Source organism: Pinus tabuliformis, chromosome 1_2 (genome assembly GCF_031772625.1).
Source record: "Pinus tabuliformis cultivar Carrire ecotype Pingquan chromosome 1_2, CPIR1, whole genome shotgun sequence".
In the NCBI taxonomy this organism is placed as follows: Eukaryota; Viridiplantae; Streptophyta; class Pinopsida; order Pinales; family Pinaceae; genus Pinus; species Pinus tabuliformis.
In genome coordinates, this window is record NC_142298.1 from 1,137,323,159 (window position 1) to 1,137,344,820 (window position 21,662).

Below are 21,662 nucleotides of genomic sequence, written 5' to 3' on the forward strand. Positions count from 1 at the left end.
TTGGAGGAAGAGATATATATGCAGCAGCCACAAGGATATGAGGTGAAAGGGAAGGAGAAACTTGTGTGCAGGTTGAAGAAGAGCTTGTATGGTTTAAAACAGGCTCCAAGGCAGTGGTATCTAAAATTTGACAAGTTTATGTCTGAACAAGGTTATACTAGATGTCACTCTGATCATTGTGTTTATCTGAAAAAGCAAAATGATGGCAGCTATATTATATTGTTATTGTATGTAGATGACATGCTTGTTGCAGGATCTAACATGCAGGAAATAAATGTGCTCAAAAGAAAATTGGCAAATTCATTTGCAATGAAGGATTTGGGTGCTGCAAAAAAATCCTTGGTATGAGAATAACTAGAGACAGGAAAAATAGAAAATTAACATTGTCTCAGAATGAGTACATACAAAAGGTGTTGAAAAGATTTAACATGCAAAATGCAAAACCAGTTAGTACACCTTTTGCTAGCCATTTCAAACTTAGCAAAGAAATGTGCCCAAAGACCCAAGAAGACATGGATTATATGTCTAAAGTTCCATATGCATCAGCAGTTGGAAGTTTAATGTATGCAATGGTCTGCACAAGGCCTGATATTGCACATGCAGTGGGAGTTGTAAGCAGGTACATGAACAATCCAGGAAAGGAACATTGGATGGCAGTGAAATGGATTCTCAGATATTTGAGAGGTACCACAAATCAGGCATTATGCTTTGGTGGTTCAAACATATCCCTACAAGGATATGTTGATGCAGATATGGCAGGTGACAGAGATAATAGGAGGAGCACTACAGGATATGTATTTACTGTCGGAGGAACAGTTGTCAGTTGGGTTTCAAAAATCCAAAGTGTTGTTGCACTTTCAACAACAGAAGCAGAGTATGTTGCTGCTACAGAGGCTAGTAAAGAAATGATTTGGTTACAAAGGTTTATGGGTGAATTGGGTAAGGAGCATGATATGGGCACGTTATACAGTGATAGTCAAAGTGCCATTCATCTTGCAAAGAACTCAGCATTTCATTCCAGGACAAAACACATACATCTCAAGTACCATTTCATACGATCAGTGTTGGAAGATGGAGAGTTGAAGCTGGAAAAGATACACACTAGCCAGAACCCTGCAGATATGCTAACAAAAGTTGTAACCAGGGAGAAACTGAGAATATGCTCAGTTTCAGTTGGTCTTCAAGGATGACGATGAAGATGAGAAACAGCCAGGTCCAAAGAGGAGTCATTGTCCAGCAAATGGAGCAGCGGTGGAGTTGCTACAATCAGTCTCCAAGTGGGAGATTGTTGGGTGTGGAGCCTGATTATCTTCTATAGTACCGGCATATTGGACCCCAGTTCAAAATGGGGCGGCAACGCCGCCCGTAAAATGATCGCTGCCCCCCCCTGGCGGGGGGTTTCAGGGGCAGCGCCCCCGAAGCTAAAAACAGCTGTAAAATTGCCTTGTAAAAGTATAGTAATTTCTAGTCAATCTGAGCCGTTCATTAGGCGGATGATCTGACGGTAGAACTTATGTTTAGTTTAGGGTTTTTTGCCCTAGAAGGCAACCCCTCTCTTTATATGAGGGCATTGTATTTGAGGCTGTGATATAGATGTGTATTCGGTGAGCGAGAAACATAGAGGTAAGACTGTGAGAGAAAACAGAGGATATTATAGCGGTTTTGCTGTAGGTTGTATCTCTTCATTTTGCTGGATAATAGAAAGGAAGGACTGGCTGTTCGGGGTGGACGTAGCCCAAACTGGGTGAACCACGTATATCTGTGTCTCTCTTGTTTTGTGCGTTTTCTGTGTTTATATTTCTGCAATATTATATGTGTTCCATTGCTCCGTAATATATAATTTTCTAACATGGTTATGTTTTGAGCTAACATGATGTGATATTTTTATAAATGTTGATTTGATCAAATATGCTAGTTTGACTTGTTGTGACAAGAAGCGAACATGATTGAAAATGTACCTTATTGACGAGCTACCAATGAGGTATGATTTGAAGTTATTTCAATTTATTTTGAATCTAATGGAAGTTATGTGCTTGGTACAGGAAGGACGGAAATGCTTAGTAGGATGGTTGAAATCGACTACAAGAATTAGCAGCAACAGTGAAAGAAATTGGTACAGGCGGTGTATTCTAGTAAAGCACTTCAGGAGTATGGTAGTTGTGGGACACTGGTACCCAATAGTGTCCATTGATTTCCATGAGCACGCTATGACCGGTATGATGGTTTTGAGGCAGGTGTATGCCTTGGGTTTTGTATCTTCAGATGCGGGGAAGCCTTTCCAAGGGATGGACTGCCCGAGATGGGGGTGCCAGCAAAACTTGGAAGGTGAGTGACTGCACGGAAGGGGTGACCAAATTCCTGAGCGACTGTGTAGTAGAGAAAGGAAGGTAACAGATGGATTTATTTTGGTCATTATCATTTCCAGATGGAATCAGATGCACATTGGGAGTGCACCCTAGAACAATGAGTAAGTAATTTTCCACTGAGAGGACAAAGTGGCGCAGGATTATAACGCTGGATATTGGATGCAGATTTGACATAGCAGTAGATTCTAGACTTCCTGGGAAGGAGGTGAATCTTGGTACTACTTTGAGGGTGGAGATGTGAGCCTCTAGATTCCCTTCTACGGAGGCAGAAATCGTATCCTTTTATTTTTTGGTTGAGCAAATGTGCAAATGTGCATCTGTGTGTATTTTGGTAAATATTGTATCGAGCTGGATTCATAAAGTTCCATAGACAGTGTGATTATTTTTTGGGCGAAGCAAATGTATATGTGTGTATATGTGGTTATTATTGTAAATACCATAATGAGCTATTCTATAAAGCTCCAGTAAACAGTATGATTGTCATGTCTAAGTAATGTTCATTGTAAATACTACAATGAGCTCCATGGGCATTATTTTTTGTGTTCCCCCAAGGGGGAGGGTTCTTTAACAACCTTGGTGAAAATTCCGTGTAAAAATATATAACACCACAGTTCACGGGACATGTATTCCAAGCTGAATGGTGGGCAAAACATCCTAGGGGGTGTTCATTTGGTTGTTTATGGCTAAGGAAATTGGCAAAGGGAAATGGCTAAGGCTTTGGAAAGGAAAAATAACATTTTTGGCACATTTATTTATGAAAATAATGAAAATTAGGAGAAAAGGAAGGTGAAAGGTCACAGGTTGCATGTGAGAAGGAAAATGAAGGAAAATAATGGAAAATGAAGAAAATAGAGGCCTCATTGATAAAAAGGCTTCTGAGGATCAGTTGGTAAGGCTTGATCAGTTAAGTTTTGGAGCTCTCTCATTATTCTTTCTCTCTCTCTCTCTTACTCATGGAGACTTATAATTTTCTTAGAGCACTTTGGCATTGGAGCAAGCAATGCAAAGAAGGCAAGAGGAAGCAAAGATCAAGCAGGGAAAGGCAGGGTCAAGTAGCTACAACATGATTCATTGCAGGTATTGATTTCCATGTATGTTTTCCTTACTATATTTGCAATGCATGGGATTGCATGTGGTTCTCTTCTATCATTGGATGGGTTCTTCTAGGTGTGATGGTATTTACAGCCTATCCTGCCATTTCTGGATAGCTTTGATGAGATGGGTTCTCATGTTCGATTAATGTGGGATGGCTGGGTTGGATTCGATGCTGAGTGGGGTGGATCTCCAAATTGACAAACACATGGTCTAGTGGTCCTTGAACCAGACTATGGATCACCAAGCCACTTACCTAGTAACCCTTGAACCAAACTATGGGTTGCGGTAAAGCCATATTGTGTGCCTCGGTGGGCCTAGGAATCCTTGTCTATGAATGGAGGGATATACGGTAAAGCCAAGAGGTGGATTTTCTCTCCATTGGGCCGAGTGGTCTCGGGATGGGATGCACAGTAAAGCCTAGAGAGTATGTCTTGGTGTAGGTCCTAGTGATCCTTGGATCAGACTGTGGATTGCAGTAAAGTCTAAGAGACTATATGGCACTCAAATTCTTCAAAGTGTAGGTAGAGAACTCTGGTGGCATCCATGCTTGTTGGTGTTTTTGGTGTGTTCTATGAGTCCCACATCCATGCTTGGAATATGGCACGGGGTGATTGGCTAAAGAGAGACTTGGCTCAACCAATCTATGGTCCAGTGGAATGTGGTAGTCCCGTCTCTGGTTGGTTCATTGCATTCATTAATGAGAAATCCATTCCCTTTATTTTTATGTGTAAATGTACCGATGCATATGTGGATTTTGATGGTTGATATGTTTATGGTATTTTTGTTCCTAGTATTATGGTTATATGTTTGTTTTATGACAACAGTTATTTATGGCTCTCAGCATGTTTTTACTTGTACATGAATGGATAATGTGTCTATGACCTAATAGATGATAATGCAACAAATGACATGAGGGAACAATGGTTCATAGTGATTCTCATATAAGTATGAGATCCCTACACTTAATTATGTTGTTTACACCTGTAGGTTACATGTTGATGATATGTTTGACAAAATGCATGTCATGGATAGTAGGGGTCTGGTTATGGTCTTGTTCATCTTATTGCTTTTGTATCATTGTTTCCCTGTACTTTTATTGATTCTAATCTATCACTCCATTCTGGGCAGTGACCTAGGCTCTGGGCCTGAAAAAGTGGCTTAAATCCCGGATTCACTGGCACAAAACTAACAATTTTGTTCTCTGGTCACTGACAGGCAAGCTTGTGAGAGCGACTTTGGATTTCTGGTTGCTCCCTTGCCCATAGAATGAGAGCGACTGTGGCCTAAGAGATCCAGAACACCAGTGGGACCCAAGGATAAAATATCTTAGTGGCTGACATGTCTCCTAAGGATTCTGAAGTTGATGTTGGATGACTGTGTGTGATGTTTCCGTCAATTCCACTTCCTTAAGGTCACATAGGAGGTCAAATATGATCATAGTAGCCTCTCATCTCATGTTTACCCCAGTTGGCATGGTTGTTTGGGTAGATGTGGGGGAGGGTGTTATAGTCTCAGTATTTCTTTGACCGTAGATCTAGTAACATAATATGATCAAGTACTAATAGGAATTCCTGAGAGATTTGGTCTTGTAAGTATTGTTGGGTATCTGGTAGAATTTTAAAGGCCCTTTCACCCAACCTTTGGAAACATCCTTTGTGCTCAGGTAGCTGGTGTCTGCGTAAAAGTGTGAATCCATGTATGACTCTGGCATCGATAGATGATACATGAGGTGATAATCATGTGCCATAAACTAGGTAAGCCTTTCTCTTCTCGCACGAGTGAGAGTCATAGTCTTATTATCTATACGTGACAATATCCAGTTGATGATGTTTGCACATGGAAACATCAGGTACCTGCATGCAATCTTGTGTAGTATTGACCTTCAAACATTTATGTACACCTGTCGGTCCTTAATATCTGCTTTGAAGTTATTTTTTGAGAACACTTCATTCATCTTATGCCATGTTATGTTTGACTAAACAACTACGTGTTTGAATAAACTCATAAGTTCACTAGAGTACTCTTAACTTCCTCTTTGGTGCTAAGTTTTTGTGATGTCCTTTGAGACAGTTCTCTTTCCGTCCATATTGTCAGTAACTTATCAAGATAAGTCCTCAAAAATTGCAGTACTTGCAAGAGAGAAATGAACTCATGGAAAACATAAATCATCTTAAGAAAATTGACTCATAAATCAAGATCAAGGCAACAACCACAATACTGAGAGGGAAAATTGTGCAAATCTTGGGCTAAGGGAAGAGGACGAATTCATGAAATATGCATGATGTATTCTTAGCAGTCAAGGGGGAGGCTTGAGTCTTGAGCCTGTGTAATGCGTAGTCTTAGCCTGGGCAGATTGAGGGAGAGACTGCACATTGCACAATCTCTGTGGCCAAGGGGATAAGATTGAGCCCTGGAACTGCATAATGCACAATTGAGAAAGCTAGGGACTACACATTTTGTATTCCCAGAGGCCAAGCACAAGGCTTGAGCCTTGGACTTGCGTAATGCCCAGTTGAACATGGCAGCTCCTAGCCCAGTGACGGGCGGATCTTCTCGAGAAAGAGATGGAAAGGTGGAAAATATGAGTGATAGTGCAAGTAAGAGTGGATATATGACTAAGGAAAGATATATTAGTGCAAATCAAGTGTAGAATATCAACATGAAAAAAGGAAAAACAAGCATGCATAGGGAGTCGTCGAAATGGCGATCACTGGTGGGAAAAAAAGAGAAAGTTGATGCAACAATTGTAAAAAGAAAACGACGAACCAAACCAACACTTCTATAACCTAATATAAAATAAAATGCTAGAAACTATGAAAATAAACAAGAAAACCACACTCACAGAAGCAAAACGACAAAAAGTGTCAAAAAAGTGACAAAAGATGACAAAAGCAAAAATTACTAGGAAAAGCATTGCAAACTCCACTGAAAGCTCCTTGATATCCTCGAGAATGTTAGAGCTCCAAGATTGAATGTGAAAATGAGCTCTAGGGTCATCTATTATATAGATCTAGGTTGCCTAGGGTTTATGATGTGCATGCCTAAAATCAAGCAAAAAGTGATACTTGGCGAACAATAAAAAATAAGTTATGTTAGTCTTCGGGAAACTAATTATCTAGTCCCTATTTTTTAGGACTTTCTTTTTTGCTATATGGTTTTTCAAAAAACTGGCTTCTCACACTGCTAAGGATGATTATGCAATTCCCAACCTCAAGGAATTTGGAAACTCCTTGGCTCAGTGCATTGCGCAATTTCTTAGGGCATGGGGAGCTTCTGTGCAATTTACGAGCTCAAGGCAGGCCTGCCCCTCAGAATTTCACAATTTCTAAGCTCAAGGCTGGCCTGCCTCTGAGGATTGTGCAATTCAGTTCCTCAATGTTGGCTTTCCTTCTAAGATTGCACAATTTCCGAAAGGAAGACCGATAAGGTTGGAAAGTCAAGGCAGAAGATGTCTAGTGAGTGAAAAAGTTTAGATCGGAATAAAAACAAGGCATCACAAGATCTACATGAGATGATAAGTCTTTATGCAGCCTAAATACTTGAAGATAGTGAATGATAAGCTCTTATGGACAGAAGGGAGGCTCCAAAATCAAAGCATAGGAAAAATTTTGGAGGGTGGTTGTAGCAGCTACAACACTTGGTGACACACTGGTAGAACTCTAGCGCTCTGTATGGGTCTTGTCTCATGTAAAACAAGTCTAACTCTTCATGAAGTATTATTCAGTTCATCGATTTTCATAGCCTCTTGAATTAGCTTGTAGTCCCTTCAATTATCTTCATCGGTGGAACACAAACAAAGACATGTCAAACTCAGTTGTTTTGGTTGGGGATGGGGAGTATATAGATATACAAGTGGAAAAGGATTGTTAGAGTCTTGGTTTTCATCTCTGGTGTTGCTTCGCTGCCCGCAGGCCTGGATAGTACCCTGGTGGAATCACTTCAAGGACACAAACATTGTTCTGTTGCTAGCGAGCCTGGACAATACCCCGACAAAGTTGTTTGCTTCACCTCCCTGCACAATAAGCCTTTCTCTTATTTTTCCTTTTTATTATATTTTTCTTATTTTGTTCATAGAACTGTGCATATGCACTTATTTATTTCATGGGGCAGAAGAGGGATCCTGACTTATTGAGAGCAGAGGAGGTTGTCCCTTCAGAGAAGGATATTTACACACCTCTGAAATATAGTTCATTTGTTAAAGTTTCCTCCCCTCCTTACTCTACTTTACTTAGTTGACAAGGAAAAACTGAACAAACAAAACAACCGATATAGAGTAGGTGGTACTAGTTATAGATTTAAGCATCATGATTCCACTGTGGTTTTCTCCTAGAAAGAATGTATTTTCCATTAGGGTATCATCGACTAAAAGATTCAAGATCCATGCAAAGTGAGGGAATATACAAATAACCAAGCATTGATAGTAGCACAATTTCCTCTTGAACTTCATCGTGCTTGCTTGAAAACCAAACATAGTGTCATGCGGAAAATATCCTACAATGAAAAGAAAGAAAAGAGCAGGGCGGAAAATAAATCAAAACAAAATAAAAGAAAGAAAACAAACAAACTACTCCTACTCCTAAACTAACCGAGAATGGGCCATGCTCACATAAAATGAAACTTCTAGTGAAACCATCTATGTATAGGATGACCTATATGGGTGAGGGAATCAACAGCAAGAAAGATATTCAAGAAAAATAGACAGTAAAGATACATCATGACATTCTGCAACATTCGAAAAGTGAAAATGCACACAGAAAAATACAATAGAAAAGATGTGAAACACTCTATTGATGCATTTTGGTGTTTGCATACATCGCAAGAAGGTAACATGCAATAGCATCCTTTTGAACTTCTAAACTTTGTAAACATAAAGAAAGTGAAAAACTTAAATTTTCCAATTATGTTTGCCATGTATGATTCCTCCAATGATTGAGTGATAGGATCATGCAAAATAAATGGAGGATACGAAGATTGTGAAATAGTTTTTTCAATTTGCATGATCAACGGATGATGATTCCCAAAAGATGAGATATTATCTTGGTCATGATTGGAACCAGCATGAAGGCTGCAAAATCCTGACATAAACATTAGTGTGGAATGAAGTGCCTCATCAGCATGCAGTAGTTCCAAGACATTAGAAGGTATATCATCGAAAACTGATGGCTTAGAAAAATCAGCAGTATAAAACGTAGAATCGTCGTTTCATGATTCAAAGAAAAGATCACGACCGCCATGATCAGACATACCATCATCAGAAACCAAGTCATCCTCATGTTCTGATGAATCGTAGAGAGGAGGAGATTGAAGACAAGTAAATTCACTTATTGTTTCTTCGCAAAGATTGGATGATAGATTAAAGAGATGAGGAAGAGAATATTTTCCCTCTCCACGTTCAAATGTAAAACTGACAATCCACGAGGCTCGAGAGTGATCATAATTAATATCTTAAGAAACTAATTGTTTAAAAGGTACAAAATGTATGAGAGAATCATGGAATATGTCAGGATAATGCGGGAGAGGTGAGGAAGGAGAAAGATCAACTTTCAGTGCAAATTCTTGTTTAGAAATAGAATCCCACACATAATCACCATAAATGAGATCGTAATTTGGCTAGTCAACACTAACTCCATCTTGAATTTGGTCCTCGTAAACATCAAAAGAAACAATTGAAACAGGTGGATCAAACAACTCACAATCAGGAGAACCAGAAGAACCAACATTTGGAGGATGAGGAGACAAAACATCATCATAAACATCACATTCACAGTCCAAACTCTCTTAGAAATTCTGAATATGTGGGGTGGGAGAAGATAGTGGTAAATTAGTGGATAAACTCTCAGGTTCTCTCACCTTAACCTATGTAAATGGAGTTGTTTAATGAGAAGAAGATGAAAAGTCACTTGCAACAACAACTTCCTTCATCGCAAATTTAGGAGCTCCATAACCAAGGTATGTTGGGAGACTTTCGAAAGATTTGTATTCTTTTGGATTCGTTGAAATATGAACAAGAAATTTGAACTTCTCTTTCATAAAATTCCAATCAACATCCTCTTCAAAAAATTCATAACAGAAACGAATAAATCAATAGTGAAAATTGTTAAGAGATTCATCCGGGGCTTTTCTCAAATGCATTATTTTTCGATAAATAGATTTATAATCATGTCTATCAAAGGCACGGTACAATTCCTTGACAAGATGTTCGAAGGAGTGACTAGAAGCGGTTGGGAATGTGTAACACCATTCCTTAATACGTGCTTCGAATGTGAGAATGAATAACTTGCAAGCAGTATCCTCACATTGAATATGGTGCTTAGTGCAAAATTCGAGAAAGCAAGCGGTGTGCTCGAGAATGGTTGTTCCACCCTTGCCATCAAACTTTAGATTTGATAAGTCCTCGATTATTCCCGTAGGCACTTTCAAATTTGTAGCTCTGGAAAAACATGTTGGGGTTCAGATATTGGAAGAATCCATCTAAAGATATGAAAAGTTCAAACATACTTCATGAGCTCAGCTTGTCATCTTCCCTCCTTCTAGCGCTAGAAATGTTGACGGTGTTGGACCCACCAAAATTAGGGGATCTCCTTGATATGAATTCACAATTAGACCTCACACCGTTTGGTATAGAAGTACCATCTGGAATATGACCCTATTTCTGAAATAATGGGTTTGAGTGGTATACCTTGGTTGCAATAACACATAAAATGATGTATTCATTACTTTGGGGAAACAAGTGTGTGACTCTGTGCAGGGTCAAGTGCAATGCATGAAAGTTTCTAACATGACAAAGGGAAAGTGAGTGAGCCCCTTAGAAGTCTGTAATAGTACGCAACTCGAAAGGAACACACGAGCGTAAAAGAGATCATAAGTTAGCCTGCGAAATAGTTCACAAGTTAACCATGATTGAAATACACAACAAAATGCATTCAACAAGATCCATACTAATGCAAACAAAGTAGCTCATAAGAGTTAGCATAAATGAAATAACATTTATTGCAAACATAAGAAGAATAATCCTACTATATTCACAACATATGCATGAAAACGTGTTGGCTCTGAGCTTTTATTAAAGTGAAAGTTCCAAGCATACATATACAATTGAGGAACTGCTATCCCCAGTAGTGGAACGTGAAGCCAACACCTACTCTTCCAAAGAAAGATACTCCCACTATGCTATGTAGAAGCCAAGGTTCTCAACAAAACTCCCAAGCTCCTGATCCTAAGCCAAAAGCTCGACCAAAAGCCATTTACATGACCAATGAGGGTATATTTATAACAAAATGGGAGACTATTCATCTCCCTTTGTGACTCTTTGACTTCCCTCATTATTGTTTGACTACCTACAACCATGACCTTTGGACTTCACTAAAAATTACTCTTGAAATTCCACAATTTACAAAAGAATATTACAATATTGCTCATACCCATATAAGGCAAAATTAGGTAGAGTCACTAGACAGCCTAATAAGACAAAACAAGTTAATCTTGAGCTTCGGGAAACTCCAGCTCAGCCACTTTGACTTGGAGTTTCTTGGTCACATTGTGATGCCAAGATTTGTACTGTGTGATGACTTACCCAAATTATGCGATGGGATTAGGCTGGAAATGGACTTTGGCCTCCATTGCATTCAAGTAGATTGATTTTGACCCAGCCTGAATTTCCTTCTTCAGTAGGAGCAACATCATGTTGATCTTGAAAGGGCCACCAATGTGCTTCTACATATTGCTCCTGTTTACCTCCAGATGCTCCTTGGTGGCGATTTTTCTCAACTGGTTCAAGTATTCTTCTACCTCTTGCCTAACTTGATTCCTGTGTTTGGCCTCAGTGAGTGAGCCAACTGAAGATATCTTGTCTGATTTTGCCATGAAATCCACATTATTGTATAATCGTGCATATGAAGCCTAAATGTTGGCAATGAATGAGGTGAGTTGTTTGTTACTCTGGATGATCATCCACACTTGTGATTTCTCCAACTATGCCTATTTCCTTGTTTTATTTCCAACTCGGACAGTGCCCCTTTGTATTGCATTGACCACTCATGCACAACGACGATGGATGTGTGAACAACCTTAATATCTTTAGCATTATATTTACACTTCTAATGCATGTTGTGCAAGCGGACAATTGCTTTATGCACAGTGACCAACTGCTCATAAAGGCTCTGCATGGTTTATCCTAGTGCCAATACTTCTCCAAGTATGGTATCCTTAATTTCTTCGAGATATGGTTGTGCGAAAGCTGCCTTTCGAACCTCTGCTCGTAGTTGTTCCACTTCTTGCCTTGCTTTGTGTAGGTTCTTCACCATTTGTTTATTCTCGGCCATGAGATACTCTGTATTTGACTTGGAAGCACCTACAAAGGCCAAGCTAGCTACAATAATGGCTATGGTATTTCTTCTGGTGTTTGTCACAATGACCCTTTCTTTGACAAATGCACGAGATGTGAGCTCATCCGGAAAATGTTTCTTTCACACTTTTACAATCTTCTTTTGAAGTTCGTTGTAAGTCAAATTGCACGTATCCATGAATAGACCATCATTGAGAGGAATTATTTCCTCTTCTTCACTTGAAGATTTCTTTGTTGTCGAAGGAGTGGGAGATTGAATGGTGACAAGCTGAGTACTGAGCATAAGTTCAACATCTTGGTTTTGTGGCTTCGATTCCACCTCCATGTCTTGAATTATAATAAAGTCTTCAATCTCTTGAGCAAGTTCCTTCTCCTGCAATTATTTGCTCTCCTCTTCAAAATGTCGATTCTGCTCTTGCTCTTCGACTTGTTTATGTGTTGCTTCTTCTTCCTCTATCTTCCAACTTTCTTCTTCTTCTCGTTCTTGTCTTTCTTATTCTTCTTGCTCCTGCCTTTATTCTTCCAATATTTTCTTCTCTTGTTCCTCCTTCTGCTTCTGTTCTTTTTCCATCTTCCTCTGTTTCCTCCTCTTTTCTACTTCTATGGCCACTTTTAGGATGACTGTATCTTCTTTCATCTTGCGGCTCTACTCTTCCATTTGGGTATGTGCAACCTTCCTCTTAAAGTTCCTTTATGATGGTTCTGCCTCTGGAGTGACTTCCTTTTGTGGAGTAACTTGCGATGTTCCCGTGAAGTTGATTGATTCACGAGACGTAGAGGAATTGTAGAAATTCTTCATCTCTTCCTCCTCGAGCCTGTAAAATGTCCTGCTTGGCCACTCGATATGAATCCTCGCACAATGTTCTTTTCATACATTCCTAGGATCGTACGGATTGAAGTCCAAATGACCTAATGTGAATTTCTCTATCTCCTTACCTTCGGTCTCAACAGCCTTCAGCTTCTTAATCCTGCACAATATGATTTGCAAAGGAAGAGAGGGCCAGGGTGCTTTATTCTTCCTTTGCAACACTACTTATAACCATATGGAGAGATGATAAGCAACTTTGTACATGACCATCTTGTCGGTGGCATACCTCGGTAACTAGTGTGGAGGATTCTGTCTACTAAACACTCTGAGGTAGGTGACATTCGTTGAAGAAAACCAATTTTCCATTTCCGACATTACTTGCATTGCTTCGCAAGACATACAAGATGGTTCTTCCTCAAAGATTAACTTGTACAGTGGAATGAGGAAGTGATCAGTGAACTTTTCCATTACTCCCTTGAAGTTGAACTCTGAAAGTAACTTGTAGTGGATATGCATGATAGGTTCTCGTGGTGACCAAGTCCAACTCATGCTAGGGAATGAATTTTGAGCACATATTGCATCCAACAAATAGGAAAACATGTGGAATTTGGTTTTCTCACGCTTGAGAGGGTTCTTAACATTGGTCACATGGATTCTCAATTATTGAGCCAACAAGTCTGAACACTTGAACGATTTTCCTTTGTTCACAACCTGATTAAGCAAGAATGCCCAACTTTTTGGGAAGGTCTCATTATTTATCTGACTGTAGATTCAGAAACATAAGATGATCAAGTATTAATAGGCCTTCCTGAGAGATTTGGTCTTGTAAGTATTGTTGGGTGTCTAGCGGAATTTTGAAGGCTCTTTCACCCAACCTTTGACGACATCCTTTGTGCTCAGGTAGCTATTGACTGCGTAAAAGTGTGAATCCATGTAAGACTCTGGCATCAGTAGATGATACATGATGAGATAATCATGTGCCATTACTTACATCATATTTCATAATATGAACATAACATAACATGACCCATTATACTTCATAACATGCCCATACCATCACCTATTTAACTAGGCAACAAATATATATCATGCTATAAGACATTAAATGAGTGGGGTTGTATATGTCCACTATTTGATTTTAGCCCTGTCAATATCGAATCAGTGGGCATATACGGCCCCACTCATTTAATGCCCTATAGCAGGCTACTTATTTTCAACCATTTAACTACCCCTGTGTAGTTGCATATTCTGATATTCTGATGTTAATTGAATACCCGATGAGTAATGTGCAATGACCAATTGGATCTTCTCCATGTGGTGTTGGTGTTGTGGAAGCATCCACTATAAAACCCATGAAGTTTGTTTGATTGATTCATTGCCATCATTATGAGCCTTGCATAAGGTAATATAGTCATCGTTATATTGTAACATTGGATTGCCATTCCAAATCTACGAATATGAGCTGTAATTCCCATCCTTATGAGCCTTGACATCTTAGATCTACGAATATGAACCTTGCACAAGGCGATCTGGTCATTTGCTACATCCGAACATCTCGCCTTCCAACCTCGTATCCACCCTATCCACGTTCGGATCTCCAGACTTACGAATCTCTGACTCTGTCACAAGGAAATCCAGCCCGAATGCATCCGACCTTCACAAATGGGAGTGCCCCTTTGGCACTCCTAAATCTCGGATTTAGTTCTTACTCGAAAGTGATTCAACCCGCTTACATCTGGACTTGCTCTTGCAATGTTAACCTCGCTTGACCTTGGATGCCTAGATCATAGATGCAAAAAACAATGGATAGGGAGATCTAGTCTTGGATGGGATTTGACCTCCACATAACCGTGGTGACCCTTGCTATTGTCAAACCCTTGAATAGTTGGATGTGATCTGTTATGAAAAGGGAAATCTGGTCTAGATGAGATCCGGGCCATATACTAAGAAATTACGCCTTGCCTACTCCGAACCCGAGATCACCATATTTCTGCATAAGCTTTGAAGAAAAAGGGAAATCAATGGAAAATTTTGGGAATTACAAAGATTTCTTAAGGCCAAGGGAATTTGCTTAGAACACCAAATTTATGAGAATAATGGCCAAGACCTGAACCTAGGCTCTCAGTAACAATGTGCCCTGCTTAAAATGAATAAATAGGGTACCAGTGAGACCCAAAATACACCAGATCCATAATAAGGGAAAGGCATGGTTCCAAATGCTAATTTCCCAAATTTAGCATTATACAAGGTGAAATATGCCAAGTCATCCAACACTATTGCTTGTTGCAAGTTAGTTAACTCCTTTAATTAAAGAGAGTTCCTTCATTCATTTTCAAGGAATCACACAAGTTTGGGTGATTACACAAGAGGGCTACATACCATGTTTATTTTAAACAACATGAATATCGAGATATCAAGTTGGTTTTAATTCCTTGACACAAGATTAACGTGAATATGCACAAACCACATATTTATTTCATGATTCCTGAATTATGAAAACATCAACTTTAACCAAAGTTTCATTTAAATCACAACAAATAAGATAGAATCACAACATTTAAGATAAACTCACAACATATGAGATAGTCTACAATCATTTGTATGGCATTGAACTGCCCAATTTCAACATTTATTATCATTGAAAAACTAAGTAACAAGACACCTCCAAATAGGTCATGTGTCACGTATCCTATGTATCAGACACATGTTTGGCATGTTTCCTATTCACAGGACACTTGCCAATACGGGGACTTCACTGCGGGATATATATTGAGGAGATATAATTTAATATATTGAGCATATAATAGGGGGTAAAGGGTTTTCGTATTGGTAGGTATAAAAAATGGAGCTCATAGTTAATAAAAAAAATATAAAAGGGTATAAAAAATGTTAATGAAAAAATAGATACCTACAATCTCTAGTGAAAGTAGGAGTTTTTTAAATTGGGAAGGTGTATTGGGTTTGTATTGGTAGGGGTTAAATAATGTGATTTTTAGAGGTATTTTCCAATATGTAGTTAAATTAAGGGTATTGTTTAGTATGCCACGAATGCACGTGATATGTCAAAGGTTCATTGAGTGAAGCCCCTGTGCTTGCCAAACACATGTTAGATACATGCCCTCATCACGTCACCCTTAAAAAAACCCACAACAAATAAAAATATGTTTTCCCTTTCATTTTGAGCTCATTTCACTCAACAAGTTGGAGATGTTAGATGTTTTGTAATCTAGTTGAGGTTTATTGTGTAGTGTTAGGAGGGATTCCAAGTGTTGTTCAAGTCGATTTGTCTACCAATCTTCAAGTTTTTCCTACGACAGTCCATTGGCTTCCTCATTTTACAAAAATCATGGCTCAATCATCATGGACAATTGAAAAAAGTTAAAGGAAAGGGAGGAATGCTCCCACTGATGTTGTCCCTCCTCCTTCTTCAAGGTCACTCGCTCCATCTACTAGAAGTAGGGTTGCAATAATAACTTCAAATGCTAAGAAAAACATTATTTTAGCGAGACGATAGACTTAAGAGCAAAAGTTGTATGATTTAATTTGTATCATGATATGTAAAATTGTAAATGTTTTAGTTTCTAAATTCTAAAAAAATTGAATTTGTATATTTCATTTTTGTATGTGTAATTTACTAATTTGTTATAATATATATATAAGAAAAACCCATAGTTTCTCTTTGTCCAAATTTTTTAGAAGTGTTTCTTGCTCGCGCGTGCACTCTCTGTTGAAACCCTAAACTCTAATCTGCGTTGTAATGGCATCCCCGGAGGGGATTACTCCTCATCCTCCCCCCATCCTTCCTCTACATAGGACGAGGTGCATGCCTTCGAAGCTTTGATTTCTGCATTGGTGAATTATTCCAAGCCTAAGGACACTTAGTCTAAATTTGTAAACCAGACTAAAGCAATCCCTTCTATAGCTCTCCCTAATGTAGCGATCAGGACGACCCTAGCCTTTTCGCATCGAGCCTTGGTTGGTAAATTTACGGGGATGTGGTCATCTCCTTGGTCATTGGAATATTGGATAGAGCAATCTTGGAAGCTGAAAATTGAAAGGCAATATCCAATACTATGCCTGTGGTAGTGGACTTTTTGTGTTTTTATTTGAATTCAAGGAGGATAGGGATGTAATCTTTAGAAACAGACCATATTTTTTTGGATCCAGGGGAATGTATTTGAATCAGTGGTATCCATATTTTAACCCAGATGAAGATATTCAGATGACGATTCCTGTATGGGTTAAACTTCCATGCCTCCCTCTGTCTCTTTGAAGTGATGATTGTTTAAGAGCCATTGGAAACAAGGTTGGAAAATATCTGGATCGAGCCGAGCCAAAGGGTTCACAGTTTTCCTGTGCAAAAAATTGTGTGGAAGTAGATTTAGAAAAAGGGTTGCCTTCAGAGATAAACCTAACTCTAGGAGGGTGGACACATTATTAAACGTTGGACTAGGAACATACACCCTTCAAGTGCCACTTTTTCCATGAATATAGACACTTCGCCAAAGATTGCAAAAAGGCTCTAGCAAGTAAGGGACCAAATCCACCTACAGAACAAGGAGAAAACTGACAGGTACAAAGAAGATGAAATAATAAGGGAAAGACTAATGGGAATAAACAACAACCCTCTCAGAACAAAAATGGATCCTCTACTACAACTAACTAGTTCAATGCTCTGTAGAACTTACAAGATAATGAACTAGGTAACAATCATCAAGATTAAGGTTTTCCAAATGCAGAAACAAATTCAGAAATGGGAAGGAGAAATCAATGAGGAAGAGGAAGAAAATACAGCAGAAGAAGTAATGCCTCCTCAAGTTGAGACCATATCCTCACCTCTGAGACATGGGCATCTCTCTCCTAAATCTGGGCATGTAGAAGGAGGTTCCCAACCAACGAGAGTCATCACTTGAACATAGCGCAAACCCTAGTTTGGGTTTATGAGGGCAGCAACCATGAAACAAAAAGCACCAGAAAGAAGTAAGGAAAGCCCTAGAATAAGGTGATCTGAAGAAAGTAGCATAAAATAATAAGAAAATGGGAAGCCAACAAGTGATTTTAAATATCCTAAAAACAAAGGGCCTTAAAGGATCAAAAATACCAGAAAAAGTAGGAGGTTCTTCACAAAATCCTCCTACTTGATGATAATTATTTCATGGAACATAAGGGGTTTGGTTCTGCCCATCAAAACCTAGGGGATACAGGATTAATAAGGCAAGAGAAACCATGGATCCTCATGTTGTAGGAAACAAAGATGGCAGAAAGAGATGTGAATATAACGACACCAGCATTATGGAAAGGTAGTGTTGGAATTGCTCAAGATGCAAGAGGTTATGCGAGCGGAATTGGTATGTATTGGTTGAACCTGCATCTTAAATTAATTAATTGTATCAAATCACATTTTTGGATAGCGACTATCCTTGAAAGACAAGATACCAAATAAATAATTCCCATTGTTAATGTTTATGGACCTATGTTGTATGGAGACAAAGCTGAGTTTTAGGATTCATTTAATTTGATTAAAGAGACAAAGGGTTTCTCCAACTGCATTTTGGGTGGTGAATTTAATACCATTCTTCAAGTTGAGGAGAAGAGAGGAGGATCCCTTGTCAGAGATCCCTTTCGAGAGAGATTGGAATATCTCATCAACGATTGGGTCTTGGTGGATATTCCTCCCAAAATCGAGAATATATATGTGGAATAATAGAAGAATAGGGAACAATAACATTGCACCTCGACTCGACAGATTCCTAGTCCATAGTAGTTGGTTGATGAGGGGCTTGGAATGTTTCTCTTCAGTTTAATCTCAATTGGAGTCATATCATCGTCTGATCTCTCTTAATCTAGATCAAGCATAAAATCTTGGTTTGATCTCGTTTAAATACAATTTCGTTTGGTTTAAGGAAGAGGGAGTCTCAGATATCATAAAAAATGCTTGGTCATCTCTCGTAATTGGATCTCCCTCCTTTATATGGGACGCCAAACTGAAAGTTGTGAAACAAGCTCTGAGACAATGGGTTAAAACCAAATATGCTCCCCCAAGTCAGAAGTGAAAGGATTTGGTTCAACAATTAGCACACCATCAAGGGATGATGGAAGAAAGTATAATAGAATCGTGGCATTTAGATAAAGAACGACAACTCACAAGGAAAATATATATGGTGAGATGACAAGAGGAAGAGACACAACATCTCAAATCTCGAAGTCTGTGGCTCAAAGTCGATGATCAAAACACATCTTTCTTTCATAAAAAATTCAAGGCAAGAGAACTAAGAAATAGAGTGAAAATTATTGTGCCTGAAGGTGGACTGAGAATATACTCCTTGGAGAGACATAAAAGAGGAAGCCTTTCGCCATTTTCAATATTTGTACAAGAAAAAGCAAGAGATTGATGTGGATCAAGCCATTAAATTTCTTCAATGTGTGCCTTCGGTAATAACGAAGTCCACGAAAAGAGATTTGGAAAAAGAGATTGAAGATGGAGAAGTTTTGGAAGGAATATGGAGTGTGGATCCAGATAAGGCCCCTGGGCTAGATGGATCCTCCATTAGCTTCTTTAGGGAATTTTGGTTAGTAATCAGTAAGGATTTTTTAAGGATGTTAAACAACACGCGAACTAAAGCAAGATTTGGAGGAGCTACAAATTCTTCATTTTTAGCTCGCATTCTAAAAGAATCAAACCCAATAAAATTTTCCAGAGTTTGTCCCATTTTGTTGTGCATCTCTACCTATAAAATCCTGACTAAAGTCGTTGCTTCTAGGTTGAAGAAAGTGCTTCTTGATTTCATCTTAGAGAATCAGGGAGGATTTATGCAACAACGTCAAACATTGGATACTATTATCTTAGTTCTGGAGCTGATACACTCTAGTAAGGAAAATGGGGAAAGAGGAATGGTGATCAACTTAGACATGGCAAATGCTTTTGATCGAGTGAATCATTCCTTCCTCTATCTAATGTTAGAGAAATTGGGATCCTGCCAAGAATTTATTAATTGGGTGAAGACGTGCATTGATTCCCCTTGGATTGCTCCTTTGGTAAATGACCGACCTTCATCCTTCTTCAAGGCATCCCGAGGTCTTTGTCATGGTTTATTGTTGTCCCCTCTTCTTTATATTATTATGGTTGAAAGTCCGAGTCAAACTTTAGAGTTAGCTATACAAGAAGGAAAGTTGGTGGGGCTAAGTATAACTCATAATGTCAAGCGGGTCAATTATTCTAAGTTTGTTGTTGATATTCTCCTTTTAGCGGGTGCATCTAAGATTGTTGCCATGAGATTTAAGAAGATCCTAGATTCTTACTTCTTAATATCGAGAGGCTTGGTTAATAAAAGGAAATGTCAAATATATGGATGGAATTGAGACGACTCACTTCTTCGAGAGATTGCTAGAATCTTTGAATTTCTAGTCAATTAAAATTGGAGAGCATTAAATACTTGAGTATTCCCATTTCTTTGGGAGCAATGAATGTTGAGAATTGGGAGGAGGTTTTACAAAAAATGAAAAAACGCATCCACTCGTGGGGAGTGTAATGATTATCAGCAACAAGGAAGGTGATCTTGATCAAGTCTGTCCTATCATCCCTTCCACTATACTTGGGTTCAGGGCCCTTGGTACCCAAAAGCATTATTCAACAATTCAGTGGACGAATGAGAATTTTTTTGTGGCAAGGTGGGAAGAACAATAAACATTGTTTTCATCTATTCAATTGAAAAATTGTTAGGTTGCCTAAAGAAAAATTGTTAGGACTAGCAATAAAAGATTAAAAAAATGATGAATTTAGCACTGGGTGTGAAAATAATATGGAGACCACTGTCATATTCTATTGAGTAGTGGAAACTGGATTTTCTACCAAAGTATTTCCACAAGAATAGACCGCTAAGACCTGAATAAGAAAATTGGCAAGGACATGGGTAAAAAAATTGGAGGTTGTGTAAGGAAGTTTCCCCTCTTATCCTTGATCATCTTAGGTGGCAAACAAGCAATGGAGCTCGAATTCACTTATGGAAAGATAGGTTCCCAGTCACAGAACTACTCAAGGATAATGCTGACATGGAGGAGTTACCAAAATGGATGGAGGAAAGGGGATTCATAAAAATTGCAGATATTTCTACTTGGGATAACAATGGGCAGTGGATAGGATGGAAAAGCGATAATATCCCACATAACTTGCAATAATCTTGGGATTTGATGCTGAAATCCCTTAAAGGCTATGCGTCGACAGTAACCACTCAATTGGATCAGAAAGTATGCCAGGGCAGTAAAAATGGCAATTACACAATAAAAGAAGGATTTAATCTCCTTGTTCAAAATAATTCTCATAGAATTGTGGAGCGTCTATGGGGAAACATTTGGAATACAAACGAAATTCCGAAAATCAATTTCTTTTGTTGGGGAATGGTGCATGGGAAAACCCTAACAACGAAAAATTTGAAGAAGATAAATATCCATGTCCCCTCTAGATGTGTCCTATGTAAAAAAGAGGAAGAGGATATTTCCCATTTATTCTAACATTGCTCCTTCATCTTAGAGGTGTGGAGGTATGATTTGGCTTAGGTATTTGATTTGTCAAGCATTCTAGATTCATGGGAAGATATGTTCATCAATCGGGCTCAGAAAATCCCTTGGTCAAGAAAAGCTAAATTGATCGTTATGAGATGTTATAAATCCTTGCTAATATATCTTTGTTGGACAATTTGGATAACTCACAACCATGTAATCTTCAAGGATGAAAAGCCAAGTGAAAATGCAGTGACCTCTAAATCATTATCAATGTTATTCGAGACAGTTTCAGCCAGAGGCTATGACAAAAAGGAAATGGATGAGCTTTCGTAGGCATAAACGGATTGGATGAAATTGGATCCGCCATCACATCACGCTAGCAACTTCAGATTCAAAGGTTTAGATCAACACTCATTCATAATCAGGATGGACCCGAAGGATTTTCGAATATGGAAAATAAGATTGGGACAAAATGTTTTGTTTTTTGATGGAGCATCGAAAGGCAACCCTGGGGAGGCAAGAGCATGAGGGATTCTTTCGCCTCGACAAA